Consider the following 15,746-nt stretch of genomic DNA (forward strand, 5'->3'; position numbering starts at 1 on the left):
ACTTTCAAATGGAGATAATAACATTTCATTCAAAAGAGGGGTAAATGAATTGAAAGTATTCCAAGATCCATGTATTGCTCAGGAGGAGGGTAAGGATTTGATCAAATTCAGATTTGTGGAGTTAATTGTACATGCTTTAATTTCTAGGGAAACTACAAATAGGATAGGAACAGTATTAACAAATTCAAAGGTGAAAAAGTAATTATAACCATATTCAGCTAATCTAACAAGACAAGAAAGAAGAGGAAAAGAAACAATGAATAGATGGGACAAATAATACAAACTAAGATGATAGAAATAAATCTCAGTAAATCAGTAACTAAAATGATTAAAAGTGAAGAAAATTACTCCAGTGAAAAAATAAAGATTGTCAGACTAGATAAAAATAAAATCTAACATATACTGTCCATAAGGGAAACATCTAAAACATGTGTACAGAAAGCTTTAATATCTAAACATTAGCTAAAACAAGTTACATAAATATCAGATAAAATAAAATCTAAAGCAAAAAAAAATATTGTAGGTAAAGAAAGTCAATTATATAATAAAGCTTATTTTACCTGGAAGTCACACTAATCTTAAATATATATGAATGTCAGGTGCTTAGAAATGACTTGCCAAAAAGTCACAAGATAATACTTTGGAAACCTAGAAGGATTCAGGGATTAGGGACACCAAGTCCTTTAGGAGGCAGGGGTGACGTGGTGCTGAAAAGAGGGAAATAAATTGAAGATCTGAGAAAAAGCAGGTGGCCCCTGTACACACTCAGGGCCCATGGCAGGGACTGCAATCTGTCCACAACACAAATCAGGAAACAGAGACAATTGAAGGTGAGAAAATTTCCCAACTAGTATTTGGAGAAACCGGATTTTGTTGTAATTTAGATATTGCTAATTTACGATAACAATAATTTCAGTTCAAAGAGGCATGATACAGAAATGGAAAATCCATAGTGGACTGTCAAATTGTTGATAATTTTTTGAAGACATCTGCAGTTTTATTCGTTGGGGTTTCAGCTAGAAATTTCAGTGTGCCTTCCACCTAGAAAGTGTAATATGGCTTTCTTAATCAGAGTGTTCCAATTCCTGGAGCACATTATTTTTTTATTGATAATAGTAAACGAAACACATAATTTTCTATAGAGATAAAATTTTAAATTATTCTTTTTTTCCGAAGAAGGTATAAAAACCATATTATTTTTTGTTACCTCTCCCCAGTAAAAATATGTATACATAGGCAATTCTGACTCCATTCATAGTTAAGGAATCATTTGTAGAATTTATCAATCTAGAATTTTTTAATGTTCAGGATATATCAGCTCAAATAAAGGCCAGGCTTTATTTATTTGGTTCCAAATAGTAGTAATGAACATTTGATCACCACTTAGATAATTCTCCTTCTTCTCCTCCTCCTCCCCTCTCTTCTTGGGAATTTTTGGATCCTTTAATCAGTATTTTCCAACTATGAAGTAATTAGGGGCAAGAATCTTAAATGCTGGTAAGAAAAGGGAGAGCTGCTTTTCTTGGCATATAAAATGATATTTTGGGCAGGGTGGGTTGAAGGAATCACCAGAATCACCTTTTCGTAGTTATTTAACCATCGATGTGTGTTTGGTCTCTTCATTTTGTAGCATAAGACCCACAGGCTTTTCCTCAAACATCCTTTACCGCTCCCACCAAGTGTCACCAGTGCACATCTCTGATGGTGGGCTTGATAAGACAAGGCTGCACCTGTGAAGGTAAGACCCGAGGAAGGGACACATGGAGTCAGAGCCATAATAGGTGTACCTAAGTGTTTTAGTCAACTTGGTGGTTTAGTCAGCTGCCATAACAAAGCACAGAGACTGGGTGGCTTCTAAACACAGTCATATATTCCTTACTGGCTGGAAGTCTGAGATCAGGGCACCAGTATGGTCCAGTTCTGGTGAGGACCCTCTTCCAGGTTGCAGACTGCTGACTTCTTGCTGTGTCCTCATGTGGTGGAGGGCTCCACCCCCATGACCTCCCAAAGTCTCCACATCCAAACACCCTCACATGGGGATTAGGATTTCAACATGTCAGTTTTGAAGGAACACAAACATTCAGTCCACTGCATTTAGTTGGTAAGAAGAAATTTCATTCTCTTTGAATTGTAGAAGCATGACAGTGAACTGACTACTTTACTAAAAATTCCTCTCAATCTGTTCCATATGAACGGGTGGTCATTGGGAGCATCTGGGGGGGACCTCTGCATTGTGCAGCTCCAAAGAGCCTCATGCCTTCATAGCCTGTGTGAACAGCACCCCAGGGAGGCATGCTGTGTAGCCTGCAGGCAGGGCCACACTTATTAGGAAAATGTGTTTAATGAAATTTTGTTCTCTGTAGCACTAGTAGAGTATGAGGACGACATTCACCAGCTTATGTGACAGGAAAATGGAATACTATCCTTTAGTTGTAATCCTTTTATTTTACTCAGTGAATTTATTACAGTAGATATCGTTGAAAGGAAGAAATATATTTTTGGAAATATCAAACAGTGGATCACAGTGCTACACAGGCACCTCATACGTCATCCTAGGGAACAGCCTCTGTGCTCATTGGTTTCCCCAGCCAGTCCTGTCGAGTGTCCACTCAGGGACACACAGAGCTGAGCAGGACAACTTTCCTGCCCTCAGCATTGTGACAGTCAGAGATGCCTTAACCATACCTGTGTCCTAGCATATTAAAGAAAATAGGATTTTAAATGGGTAATTATGTGCCCATACAATTCTCCTAGGGCAGCAGAGGCAGGCTCTGAGCTGAGCTCCCAGGAGCATCTCCTGCTGCCAGCATTACTCAGTCTCTGCTGAGCCTGGGACAGCTCCACCATTGTCACAAGAAAATGGTGCATCTGGAAGCTGCCACCACTGCTGCAGCCCTCAGAACCTGCAACTTCTGCCGGAGTCAGGAAAGACCCCGTTGCTGCAGAGTTAAGAGAGCTTCCATCAAATGCGGAAACCACCACTGCAGCTGTGACCTCACACTCCCTCTGCCAAGATCCAAGCCAGTAAAATGGATGCGCTACATCTGGCATCTCTCCGACGTCTCCACTTTGTTAGCTTAGTAGTTAGCTAATGATTTTGCAGAGATTTCTTTAAACATCCGGAACCAGTGACTCTCCCACACTTTGCTGAAGAGCTCTGTGTGCAAGTGGGGTCACTTCTCCAACACTCAGCCCGGCAGGTGACAGCACGTTATACTTGTGCAAAGCCTCAAGAATATTGGAAGAAATAATGGCAGAAAACCTCCCAAATTCGATGAAAAACATTTATCTATGCATACAATGTCAGCCAGAGGTGAGAACTTATGTCCTTCTCTGGTCTTTCGTGAGCATGTGCATAGCCCTAAGCATGTTCACAGTTCTATGCATGTGCATGACGCTCTAGATTCTTAGCAATATGTCAGACCTCTTCAAAACCCCTATGGATATCTCATTTTCTAACTTTTCCTTTTTAAGAGTTTTGGTTAATCTATTATTTTGTCCAGCTGTTAAGCACTGCATAGGAAGCTATGCAGTTAAAATGCTTGCATGAAATAGTTTTTTTTTATAAGTTCCCCTTGGGGAATAGACTTTTCCCTGGGAGACCTCTGAATCAAGCCTAATACTCCAGCTCCTTTCTCCTTCCTCCTCCTTCTCTCCAGCTCCCTCAGGTATCCAGTGGCTTCTAGGATGCACTGTGAATGCAGGCTGCCATTTTTCAAGGCTACTGAGGAGCTGGAAATGGAGCATGGGCCTAGGGCGAGTTAAACCACCACAAAGCTCAGACTTCTTACCAAGATTCGGCTTTTTCTTTTTTTATTTTAAATAAATCCTCCTCCGATTGCCACAAACCTTGGTTAATTCCTAGAGTTCTAAAAAAGTTGTTTCTGATGAATTTTGCTCGTTTTCTCATTTCTTTTATGAAGGAGAGAATCTTCAGAGATCCTTACTCTGCCATTGTTGCAAATGTCACTCCAGACACTCTTGAAGTGTTTAATAAAGAGTACTGAATTGGTGAACTTATAGCAAGTGTATCCTTCGGGGAAATGCAATATGTTCTCTGCTCCCCCTGATTCTTCTGCATCTTTTCGGCTCCTCTACACTTTTCTCTTAGTGTCTCTGAGCATCTGTCCTTGGCCTTCTTTTCTTCCTTCTCTGCACACTCCCTGGGTGGTCCCTTCGCTTCCGGTGGCTCCAGGGAGTGAGACATTTATTCATCGTATTCCCTTATACCTCTTTTCCAGGTGTAACCTGCACTGTGATGGCTGTGTGCTTGCTCAGCCTGAACTTTCTCCTTATCACAGATTCTGTGGGTCTCTACATTCATCCTGTCTTATTTTGATTCCTTACTCACAAACTTTGTTTCGTATTCTTCACCTCAGCTAATGTCATCTTTGTCAGAAATTTGGTATTACCTTGAATAACTGACACAGGTAACTAGATAATCTTGAAGGTGACTTTAGAAAGTTACTCTTGATGTAGATTTTTAATAAGTTGGTTTGGGAGTGTGTGTGTTCGTGTGTGTGTGTGTGTGTGTGTGTGTGTGTGTGTGTTTCATTTTGGGGACAGGGAAAATTTAAATGATGCTGGAGCCAAGAAGTCCAGCTTACAATTGTCCATCCTTCAGATCAAATGAGTGCCTGCATTAAAATGGTGGCTGCAGGAGTTACAAAAGAAGAGACAGGTGCAGGAAATATTGCTAAAGTGACCTCATGGGACATGGTGGGTGGCAGAAAAAGGTAGATGAAGAAAAGAGTAGCAATGCCAGATGGTACTGAGGTTTTAAGTCATCAAGACTGAAAAACTGAGGGTCACATTGACAGCTGTAGGGATATAATGGAGAATGATAGCATCGGGGGAAAGAAATGAGTTTGTTCTAAGTGTTGGAGAAGCCAAAAATTATCAAGTGAGCTGAATCAAACAGACTTCTACTTTCAACCAGGATGGAGTAACAGCGGCCATATTTATATTTAACCTTCCCCGTGAAATAACAAAAGAACTGATTTAAGGTTCTGGATATCAGACAATGAAGGGAAATAAATGAGGTGAGCTCTATACTTGCTCCAGGTTACTGCCTTGTGAGAGTTTCCAGTATATAACACAGAAAGTGGAATCCCAGGCAGACCCAGGCGAACTCCCTGAACTGAAGAGACGAAGCTGAGAGTCCAGAGAGACCCAGTAGCCAGAGTTCACAGGACAAAGTACAGAGCTAGAGAGGAGAGAGTGAGGGAGACGGGGTGGGGGGGGAGGGAGGGAGGGAGAGAGTGAGAGCATGCACTAGCTCTGCATGGATCTACAGAGGATCTAGCTTGAGGATTCAGCAGATTACTGATCAGCACGTGCATGTGAGGAAAACTACAAAATGTTAGCAAATCGAATCCAATATTATGTAAAAATTATATTGCATCTTGAGCAAGTGTAGTGTATCTCAGGAAAGCTGGTTTATATTGAAAAATCAATGTATTTTACCATATCAACAAATGAAAAAGATCATGTCAGTAGATACAGTAAACACATTTGACAAAATCATATATTCTTGATGAACACTTAGAAGGGAGCTTCTTCATCCTGATAAAGGGCATCTATGAAAATCCCACAGCTGACATCATAATTAGCGGCAAAAGACTCAATGCTTTCTCCCTAAGATCAGGAACAAGACAAAGATGTTTGGTCTCAGCACACTTATTTAACATGGTATTGGAAATCCAGGCCAGGGAAGAAAAAGAAATAAAATACATCCGTGTTGGAAAGAAGGAAGCAAAATTATTCATAGACAAAATGAATATCTATGGAGAAAATTCAATGTAATCTACAAAGAAGCTATTAGAACTAATAAATGAATTTAGCAAGTTTGCAGGATGCTTGATCAATATATAAAATAAATTACATTTCTTTATGCTAGCAACAAATAATCAGAAATCAAAATTAAATAAGTAATGCCATTTGCCATAGCATCAAAACATAGGGACTTCCCTGGTGGTCCAGTGGTAAAGAATCTGCCTTCCAATGCAGGGGACACAGGTTCGATCTTCGGGGAACTAAGATCCCACATGCCCTGGGGCAACTAAGCCTGCAAGCCCCAACTATTGAGCTTGTGTGCCTCAATGAGAGAGCCTGCATGCTGCAAACTGCAGAGCCCATGTGCTCTGCAGCCCTTGCACCACAACTAGAGAGAAGCCTGCACACCACAACTAGAGAAGCCCAAGCACCACAACGAAGACACCATATGCTGTAACAAAAAGATCCCACATGCCTCAAGGATGATCCCATGTGCTGCAACTAAGACCTGACGCAGCCAAAAATAATTAAAAAATAAATAAGGAAAATAAATAAAATAAATAAATATTTAAAAATACTTAGAAATAAATCTGAGAAAAGATGTGCAAGACTTGTACACTGAAAACTATAAAATATTGATGAAAGAAATTAACAAAGATCTAAATAAATAGAGAGAGAGACTGCGGTCATGCATTGCAGAACTCAATATTTAAAAAATGTGATTGTTCTCAAAATTGATCGATAGCTTTAACACAATCTTAATCAAAATCCCAGTAGGCTTCTTAATTCCTTTTGTAGAAATTGACAAGCTAATTCTAAAAGTCATAGGAAAATGCAAAAGAGTTAGAAGAGTCAAAACAACTTTGAAAAAAAAAAACAAACCTAGAAATATATATACAAATATATATAATATTTCTAATATACATATAAAATATATTTACATATATATTTTAACATGCACATAAAATATACTTTCATATATAAAACATTTGTAACTATATTTCTGAATTTTCTGTTACTTTAATATATACAATATTTTCAACAAGTTGCAAAAGCTAGCAACAAATGAAATTGGGATTTTAGATATCTATGTGTAAAAAAATCAACTTTGATTTATACTTTATACTATATACAAAATTTAACTCAAAATAGACCATTGAACTAAATGTAAAACCTAAAACTATAAAGCACCTAGAAGTAAACATGGGAGAAAACTTTTCTGATCTTGGATAAGGCAAATAGTTCTTAGATACAACACAAAGCACAACAGGTAAAATTTAAAAATTGATAAATTGGACTTCATCAAAATTTAAAACTTCTGCTCCTTGCAATACATTGTCAAGAGAAGTAATACAAGCTGCAGACTGGGGGCAAATCAAATATCTGACAAAGGACTTATATCTAGAATATATAAAAATTCTTAAAACTTAATATTGGGTTGGCCAAAAGGTTCATTTGTTTTTTTCTCTAAGGTGGCTCTAGTAGCACTAAGTTGTCTTTGACTTCATTTGAAACAATTTTGTTAGATTGTATGTGACAGCTGTCATATCAGCGTGCATTAAAAAAAAAACTTATCAAAATTGGTGAATTTTTCTGTAGCCATTTTAATATTGAAGATGGAAGGAAAAAAGCAACATTTTCGGCCTATTATGCTTTATTATTTCAAGAAAGGTAAAAACACAACTGAAATGCAAAAAAAGATTCGTGCAGTGTATGGAGATGGTTCTGTGACTGATCAAACACGTCAAAAGTGGTTTGCGAAGTTTCGTGCTGGAGATTTCTTGCTGGATGGTGCTCCACGGTTGAGTAGACCAGTTGAAGTTGATAGCGACCAAAGAGAGACATTGATTGAGAAGAATCAACGTTATGATTATGTGGGAGATGGCCGACATACTCAAAATATCCAAATCAAGTATTGAAAATCATTTGCACCAGCTCGGTTATGTTAATGACTTTGATGTTTGGGTTCCACATAAGTTAAGTGAAAAAAACCTTCTTGACCATATTTCCCTGTGCGATTCTCTACTTAAACGTAACGAAAAAGTTCCATTTTTACAACAAATTGTGACGGGCAATGAAAAGTGGATACTGTACAACAATGTGGAATGGAAGAGATCGTGGGGCAAGCAAAATGAACCACCACCAAACCTCACCAAAGGCCGGTCTTCATCCAAAGAAGGTAATGTTGTGTATGTGGTGGGATTGGAAGGGAGTCCTCTATTATGAGCTCCTTCGGAAAACCAAACGATTAATTCCAAGTGCTGCTCCCAATTAGACCAACTGAAAGCAGCACTCTACGAAAAGCGTCCAGAATTAGTCAACAGAAAACGCATAGTCTTCTATCAGGATAACGCAAGACGGCATGTTTCTTTGATGAGCAGGCAAAAACTGTTACAGCTTGGCTGGGAAGTTCTGATTCATCCTCCGTATTCATCACACATAGCACCTTTGGATTTCCATTTATTTTGGTCTTTACAAAATTCTCTTAATGGAAAAAAATTCAATTCCCTGGAAGACTGTAAAAGGTACCTGGAACAGTTCTTTGCTCAAAAAGATAAAAAGTTTTGGGAAGATGGAATTATGGAGTTCCCTGAAAAATGGCAGAAGGTAGTGGAAAAAAAGGGTGAATACATTGTACAATAAAGTTCTTGGCGAAAATGAAAAATGTGTCTTTTATTTTTATTTAAAAACTGAAGGCACTTTTTGGCCACCCCAATAATAAGAAAATAGCCCAATTTTTTAAAAAATGGGCAAGAGATTTGAAAAGATACTTCAATAGAGAGGATACATATGTCAAATAAGCACATAACAGATACTTACATGCTCAACACCATTAATTATTAGGTAAATTCAAATAAAATAGCCATGAGGTACCACTTCACATCATAAGAAAGACTAAAATTAAAAAGATTATTTCAAGTATTGGGAGGATGTGGAGGACCTAGATCTCTCATATATTGCTTTGTAAATCATATAACCACTGTTAAAAAGAGTTTGGCAGTTTCATAAAAAGCTAAACACACACCTAATATATGATCTAGTCATTCTCCTCCTAGGTATTTCTACAAGAGAAAGCATATGTCCGTAAAGACATACATGAACATTCATAGCAGCTTTATTTCAAATAGCCCCAAACTTGAAACAACCCGAATGCCCATTAATGGGTGAACGGATATGTTGTGGCATATCCACACAATGAAATATTACTCAACAATAAATAGAAATGAAGTGTTCATCCATGTGGCAATGCATCACAAAGCTGTTATGCTGAGAAAAAGCCAGACAAAAAGACCACATATTGTATGTTTCATTTCTATAAAATGTTAGAAAATGCAAATTAATCTAGAGTGACAGGAAGCAGATGGGGGGGGAGGAGGGAGGAGTGCTAAGGAGCGGGGGTAGGGGTTACAAAGCTGCACAAAGAAACTTTTGGGGGTGATGGACATGTTCATTATCTACAGGGTGGTGATGGTTTCACAGGTGTATACATAAATCAAAACTTACCTAATTGTTCACTTTAAAAACGTGCCGTTTATTATATGTCAAGTCTATCTTGGTAACATTTAAAAAATATACAAATGAGCTGATCTGAGGGCACATGGCCCATATTCTAGGGACCATGGCTTTGGAGTCAGACAGGTGCTCTTTCCTAGCTCCCTGTGAACGGTGAACCAGGGACAGCCCAGAGTTAACCTACATTTTCTGATAACATGCGACAGGCCGGGTACAGCTGTTACAATGTTTTGACCACTGTCAGGTACTACAAAAAAGAATGCTAAAACTCAGGGAAATTAAAATTGAGGATTATGTTTATGTATTGTTTTACTCACTTTCAGGTGATTCTACTCACTCCCAGTGTCTTGCTTTTCCTTCAGGGATGGAGCATTTTCTGTTAGTTCAGTCTGGCCCTCTGATTTTATTCCTGCAAGGAGAAAGGAAATGCCTCGTATGTTTAAGGGAAGTGTGCATACTGCCATTGGATCCCTTGTATGTTTTGTTTCATCCCTTTTTTGCCTGTTCCTAGGGGTCAGGGCTCCTTGGGTTACTGAAGGTACCTGGAGGTTGAGATTTTAGAAGTGCTGTGAGATAGTTTCCCTCCCTCTCCCACTTGCCACAAGAAATCTAGCCCTTTATTCTTATTCAAAAATACTATAAATAGCTTTTTGCAGGTGTCACATCTTTCATTCTACAGTTAAATCTGAGACTTAAAATACAAATGTTCCTGAGGGTGTCCATTCATTCCACACTAAGGTAACAGGACAGATATAATTCATAGCTGAAAACAGGGGAAGCTGACAAAGCAGAATGGTACTGGGGTGGGGGGTGTGAAAGAGGAAGGAAAAAACAGTAACAGAGGAAGAGAGACCATATACTTCCGGATCAGACATAGAGGAAGGTCGTCGATTCATGGACCTGCGGTAGCATGAATATACAACTTCTAAAACTATAGGTACTTTGTAAAATAAGTCTCCTCTGAGACAACATTTTGAAGTCATAAGTCAGATTCAAACCAAGAGTACAAAATGGAAAAATTGGGGAAAGATGTTGTTTTGCAAACTCTAAAAAATAGACACTCTGCTCTTTAAAATTCATGTAAAAAATAAAAGTGATTCTGGAATGGATTAAATAAAGTGACAGAGAAAGCACAGGACTGTTATTCCCTCGAGACCTATGTGGTTACAGTCAACCTAGGAATCTTGGTTTAACAAAGGCCAGACAGGAGTATTCTTAGTTCCTTAGTGCAAAGACAGACATCTATTTAGACTGTACCCAACCACCAAGAGACTACAAAGACCTGGCCATTTGGAACTGAATTACAGTGGGAATTTATGATGTCATTGCTGTTAATTTCATGCTCACAAAAGAAAGTTTTATATATAAATTTAGAGTTCTGCTAGTTTAATTATATATCTTAAAATTTAAATCTGATTTGCCATTTACTAGTATAATGTAAGTTACAGGCATGTAGCAACCAGGAAAACATAAGTGTTTTTGAATATTTCTAACTTAACAACAAAAATCTCCTGAACATTCTGTAATATCACAATTGATTATGATGATTGCCATTGCAAAACACATTGCTGTTTCAGAGATAATCTAAAGATGCAAAGCTGTGTGTTAGAATTAAAGAAATAGAGAGACTCAGAGTGGAGGTTCTGGCATCAGACTGCCTGCATTCGACCCTGCTGTGCTCCTGTCCTCTCACTGATAAAATGGAGAGAATAGCAGTAACTACCCACTGAGGTTTCTGTGAGGATTTAATCAATTAACACACGTCAGTTTCTTAGAGCAGTTCCTGGTACAGAGTCAGCATTCAATAAATGGTAGCTATTTTCATTTGATGAAGTACAAGATTTTAGGTAGTCAGAGAACACCGGTGGTTTTATGAGGATCAAAATAGCAGTGATTCTGACACTTTGCTTTGGGCCTGCTTCTGATACGTCATCTATTTTACCACTAAGAAGAGGGTAATGATATTACAAGTGTCGTTTAACAATGGTGAGTTTTATGAAAAATGCTAGACAGGCTGGCATAAAGAATGTTTGCTTTCTTATAACCTAGATGTTCCTTAAATCATTCTAGGTCACAGCTTCCCAGCTCTCAGCACCTAGTAATAGATACTCAATCGCAATCTTAGCAGATAGCAAGAATGAGAAGAGTGAGTGGGTGGGCGTGCTGAGTGAATGGCACAAAATATTGAGAAAAAGTCATTCCAGAGACCGCTCAGTCTATGTTCTGAAAGAGGCTTATGACAGCAATCTACCCCTGATCAAAACCACCCAGACAGCTGCAATCATAGGTATGGATTTGCAACATTTATCCTGCTAGGTTCCTACCCTTCACCACAGTCCCAATGTTGAAATCTGAAAACCTTAACTTTATCCACAATTCATTCGTCAGCAAAACCTGAGTGAATGAGGCTTACCTGGGGGTGGAGGGTTGTCTTTCCACTTCTATCTCACAGCTACTCATCAGATTCTCTGCAAAAATATATTTGATTATACGATGGCTCCCCAGGCCCTGCCTAAAAGGGTGTTTCTTTAATCTACCTTTCAAGTCTTTTCAATCTACCTTTTCAAGTCTGAAAAATTATGAGTTCCCGAACACATCTGGCCCCAAACACATAAGGGGTGTGACCCTGTGTGTAACTGGGAACTACCTACCTTAAGGGCAGAGACTGTCTTTCAAATCCCAACTGCCCAATACTCAATAAATAAGTGAAAATCAAGTGAATCAATGAATGAATTGCTAAGATCAATACTGAAAGTTTTATCAATAGACAAGAATACTTGCGTTTCTTAAACAGCATTTCTTCTGCATTAGATACTGGTGATAAAAGAGCCACTTAGCTATTTCCTCCTGGGGGTCACGGAGCTAGTTACTAAACTTCATGTGTTAAATGCAGATAATTCCAGGTTTTCAGTTATGGAGAGGATTAAATGAGCTTATATATGTAAAGTCTGTGCTTTGTATTCAAAGTCTTCACTTAATGTGTTATCTTTGCACTTTTTTAGTTCTCACTATGCTGTGACATACCTCCCCATGCTGTTTTAGCTCAGGCCAAGGTCACGAAATTATTTTATAAAATTTTTTCATTCATGAAACATCCCTTATTTATAGCAAATTTGACAGTTTATCATTACTTGAATATTATACTTTCTCCAAGTATTCATAAAGATTACTTTGTAAAATGATCTTTCTATTGAGAAAAGTAATGTTTTATTATGCTTATTTCTGTAATGTGAAAGAAAAATCATAGTGCCAATTATTTATTCTTATGTTTCTTTTCACTGTAGTATTGCTAAATATATATTTAATTTGACTTCGAAACTTTTTCAACATTGATAAACTTGTCCAGTTTATCTTATTAGCTTCACTTAATGTTTGCCCCCCAAAATACTTGATATTTTAATTTATGTGTCAAATATAGATCACAAAAGAATCGCTCTGGGAAATGAAGAAGGATTATTTGTTGTCCACATTACCATAGGTGGTAAGGAGAGTATTAACTGTTCTGGAATAACTTTAAACTCTAATAATGATAATATCAGGTTGTTCTCTTCTTTTCTGTAAAAGAAATTTTCCACATCTGGTTTCATGTGTTTTCAAGGCAAATGATGACTTTTCTACTTTCGGAGATCCATAATCTTCCAGAGCCCAAATATCTTTTTATTATTTATTTATTTATTTATTTATTTGCGGTACGCGGGCCTCTCACTGTTGTGGCCTCTCCCATTGCAGAGCACAGGCTCCGGACGCGCAGGCTCAGCGGCCATGGCTCACGGGCCCAGCCGCTCCGCGGCATGTGGGATCCTCCCGCACCGGGGCACGAACCCACGTCCCCTGCACCGGCAGGCGGACTCTCAACCGCTGCGCCACCAGGGAAGCCCAGGATTGGTTCCTTTTGAGGGCCGTGAGAGAAATCCTTTTCCCGGACTGTCTCCTAACTTCCGGTGACTTGCTGGCAATCTGTGTGTTCCTCGGCTTTTTACATACATCACCCCTGATCTCGGCTTTCATCTTCATGTGGCATATTCCCTGTGCATGTCTGTCCAAATTTCCTCTTTTTATAAGGGCACAATCAGATTAGCCCCCCCCCAATGATTTCATCTTAACTTGATCATCTGTGAAGATCTTAATTCCAAATAAGGTCACATTCACATGCTCTGAGGGGGTTAGTATGACATCTTTTGGGGGGACACAATTTAACCTATAAGAAGCTCTCTTATTTTCTTTTTGTAGTCTAAGACAGTTTTAAGTGTTTCTGGGTGACATTTTGTTGACTTCTAGATATTAAGAACTTAAACAGAGTAAGTCTTGAGTCTAAAGAGGGGTGCATCTTTCCCCAAGATCAGAAGAGGCAGCAAGTAGAGAATGACTCTTACCTCCAGGAGAGAAGAAGAGAATGACTCTTACCTCAGCACCTCTTCCTCCAGCAGTGGACCTCAGAAATGCTTTGCTCAGTTACAATTACTGTAATTGTTTTCATTTACAGAATGACTGGCCCTTTATGCTTGCCCCTGAAGCATAACAGACCGTTTTGATACCCTTTAGCCACAAAAATCTGATAGGAGAAAAACATAGCATAGAAATGTGGGGGCAAATCAAAGTGGAAAGACACCAACATGATTGCCCTCTCCTTCCAGTGAAATGATGTCATTTTATAGATAAGAGTCACCATAAATTCATTTTTAGGTGTTGCTTACATTGAACATTAAATTCTGTTCATTAATACTCTGTTTTTATTCTTGAGAAATTTGCCATATTCATCCATTTTTAACTTTAAAAAATCAGAGCAGTATGATATTTGTGCAGTTAATTAACAGTTGTGAAATTAACATGAGAAACTGGATGGGAGGCCTCTTAACAGTTTAAAGAATGACACTGTTTTCTTTTGTTTAAAAATACATATAGATGGAGATGAGCTGGTATTTCCCGAAACATCAGATAATCAACAGAAGCAAATGGTCCGACACCACAGCAGCAAGCATCGTTATTCCTTCCGGGTTCCCAGAGGGAAAGGGATGCTACTGAAGGGGCTATGATGACCACCCTCTCACGTGTGGTCCAGAGGGACCACTTGAGGACCATGTGATATTTGATGTAATTTGGAAGAAAAAGAAATAAATCTGTGAAACTTAGGTGGAGACATCTGTTTGCAGCAGTGTTATGTTTATTTTTCTGTGCAACTTTAAAGAAAACATTTACGTAGTGAATATGAATGGAAGTGTAATATGTGGATACATTTCTCTGTGAATGTGGAATAATTGAAATTCAGTACTTAAGCCTCCATATAATGCAAATATAGAACACATGTGTATACACACCATAATGTATGTCACTGAAGCATTTTGCGAAGGATTAAATAGTACTGAGCTGCATGTGGATTGGTTACTCTCTGACTCTGGAGATGCCTTCCTTTGACTTTAAAAGAACTTTCATTCTCTTATTGCCTATTACTTGGTGGTAATTTCTATAACTGAATAAGTGGAAAAATAAGCTGATCTTCTTTGGATTACAAATAAAAACGTTTCTAGAGCAGTTCTGTTTCTTTTAAAGGAGCCGTAATTATATGAAAAATATATAATAGGCAGAGCTTCTTTTATGTCTGTGGCTGTTAAATGCCATGTGATTTGTACCAAAAACTTTAAGATACTTAATTTTTAAAAGTATCTGGGAAGCACAGAATAACTGAATATTCTCTCCATTCACCAAATTTGTAATTGGATGTACCTATCAGTTGCCCTTGAAAGAGTCACCAGTACAATTTTGTCTTTGTCTTTTAAAGTTGATTGCAGAAGCATCTCTGTTGATTAATACCTAAAGTAATAATTTTTAATAAAGTAGTACTTTTGAAAATGAGGCTGAAGATCTTCTGATTTCAAACATGAGAATTCATGAAGCATTCATCTAAATTGACTGTTTCCTTTAAAAAAATTCTTTTTTCATCTTTATTGGAGTTTAATTGCTTTACAATGTTGTGTTAGTTTCTGCTGCACAACAAAGTGAATCAGCTATATGTATACATATATCCCCATATCCCCTCTCTCTTGCATCTCCCTCCCACCCTCCCTATCCCACCCCTCTAGGTGACCACAAAGCATCGAGCAGATCTCCCTGTGCTATGCAACAGCTTCCCACTAGCCATCCATTTTATATTTGGTACTGTATATATGTCAATGCTACTCTCTCACTTCATCCCAGCTTCCCCTTCCCCCACTGTGTCTTCAAGTCTGTTCTCTAAATCTATGTCTTTATTCCTGTCCTGCCCCTAGGTTCTTCAGAACTGTTTATTTAGATTCCATATATGTGTGTTAGCATACAGTATTTGTTTTTCTCTTTCTGACTTACTTCACTCTGTATGACAGATCTAAGTCTGTCCACTTCATTACAAATAACTCAATTTCGTTCCTTTTTATGGCTGAGTAATATTCCATTGTAAATATGTGCCACATCTTCTGTATCCATTC

The 15,746-nt window shown here is 38.2% G+C and overlaps 1 long non-coding RNA gene across 1 annotated transcript; it reads left to right on the forward strand.

Annotated features, from left to right (window-relative positions):
* The first annotated feature begins 716 nt into the window (after window positions 1-716).
* On the forward strand, window positions 717-3,926 carry LOC114486935 (uncharacterized). The gene is made up of 4 exons (XR_003681376.1): window positions 717-830; window positions 1,631-1,738; window positions 2,755-3,313; window positions 3,660-3,926. It is a non-coding gene; the product is annotated as an uncharacterized lncRNA (long non-coding RNA).
* Window positions 3,927-15,746: the final 11,820 nt, after the last annotated feature.

The sequence above is a fragment of the Physeter macrocephalus genome, chromosome 9 (assembly GCF_002837175.3).
Source record: "Physeter macrocephalus isolate SW-GA chromosome 9, ASM283717v5, whole genome shotgun sequence".
Lineage (NCBI taxonomy): Eukaryota > Metazoa > Chordata > Mammalia > Artiodactyla > Physeteridae > Physeter > Physeter macrocephalus.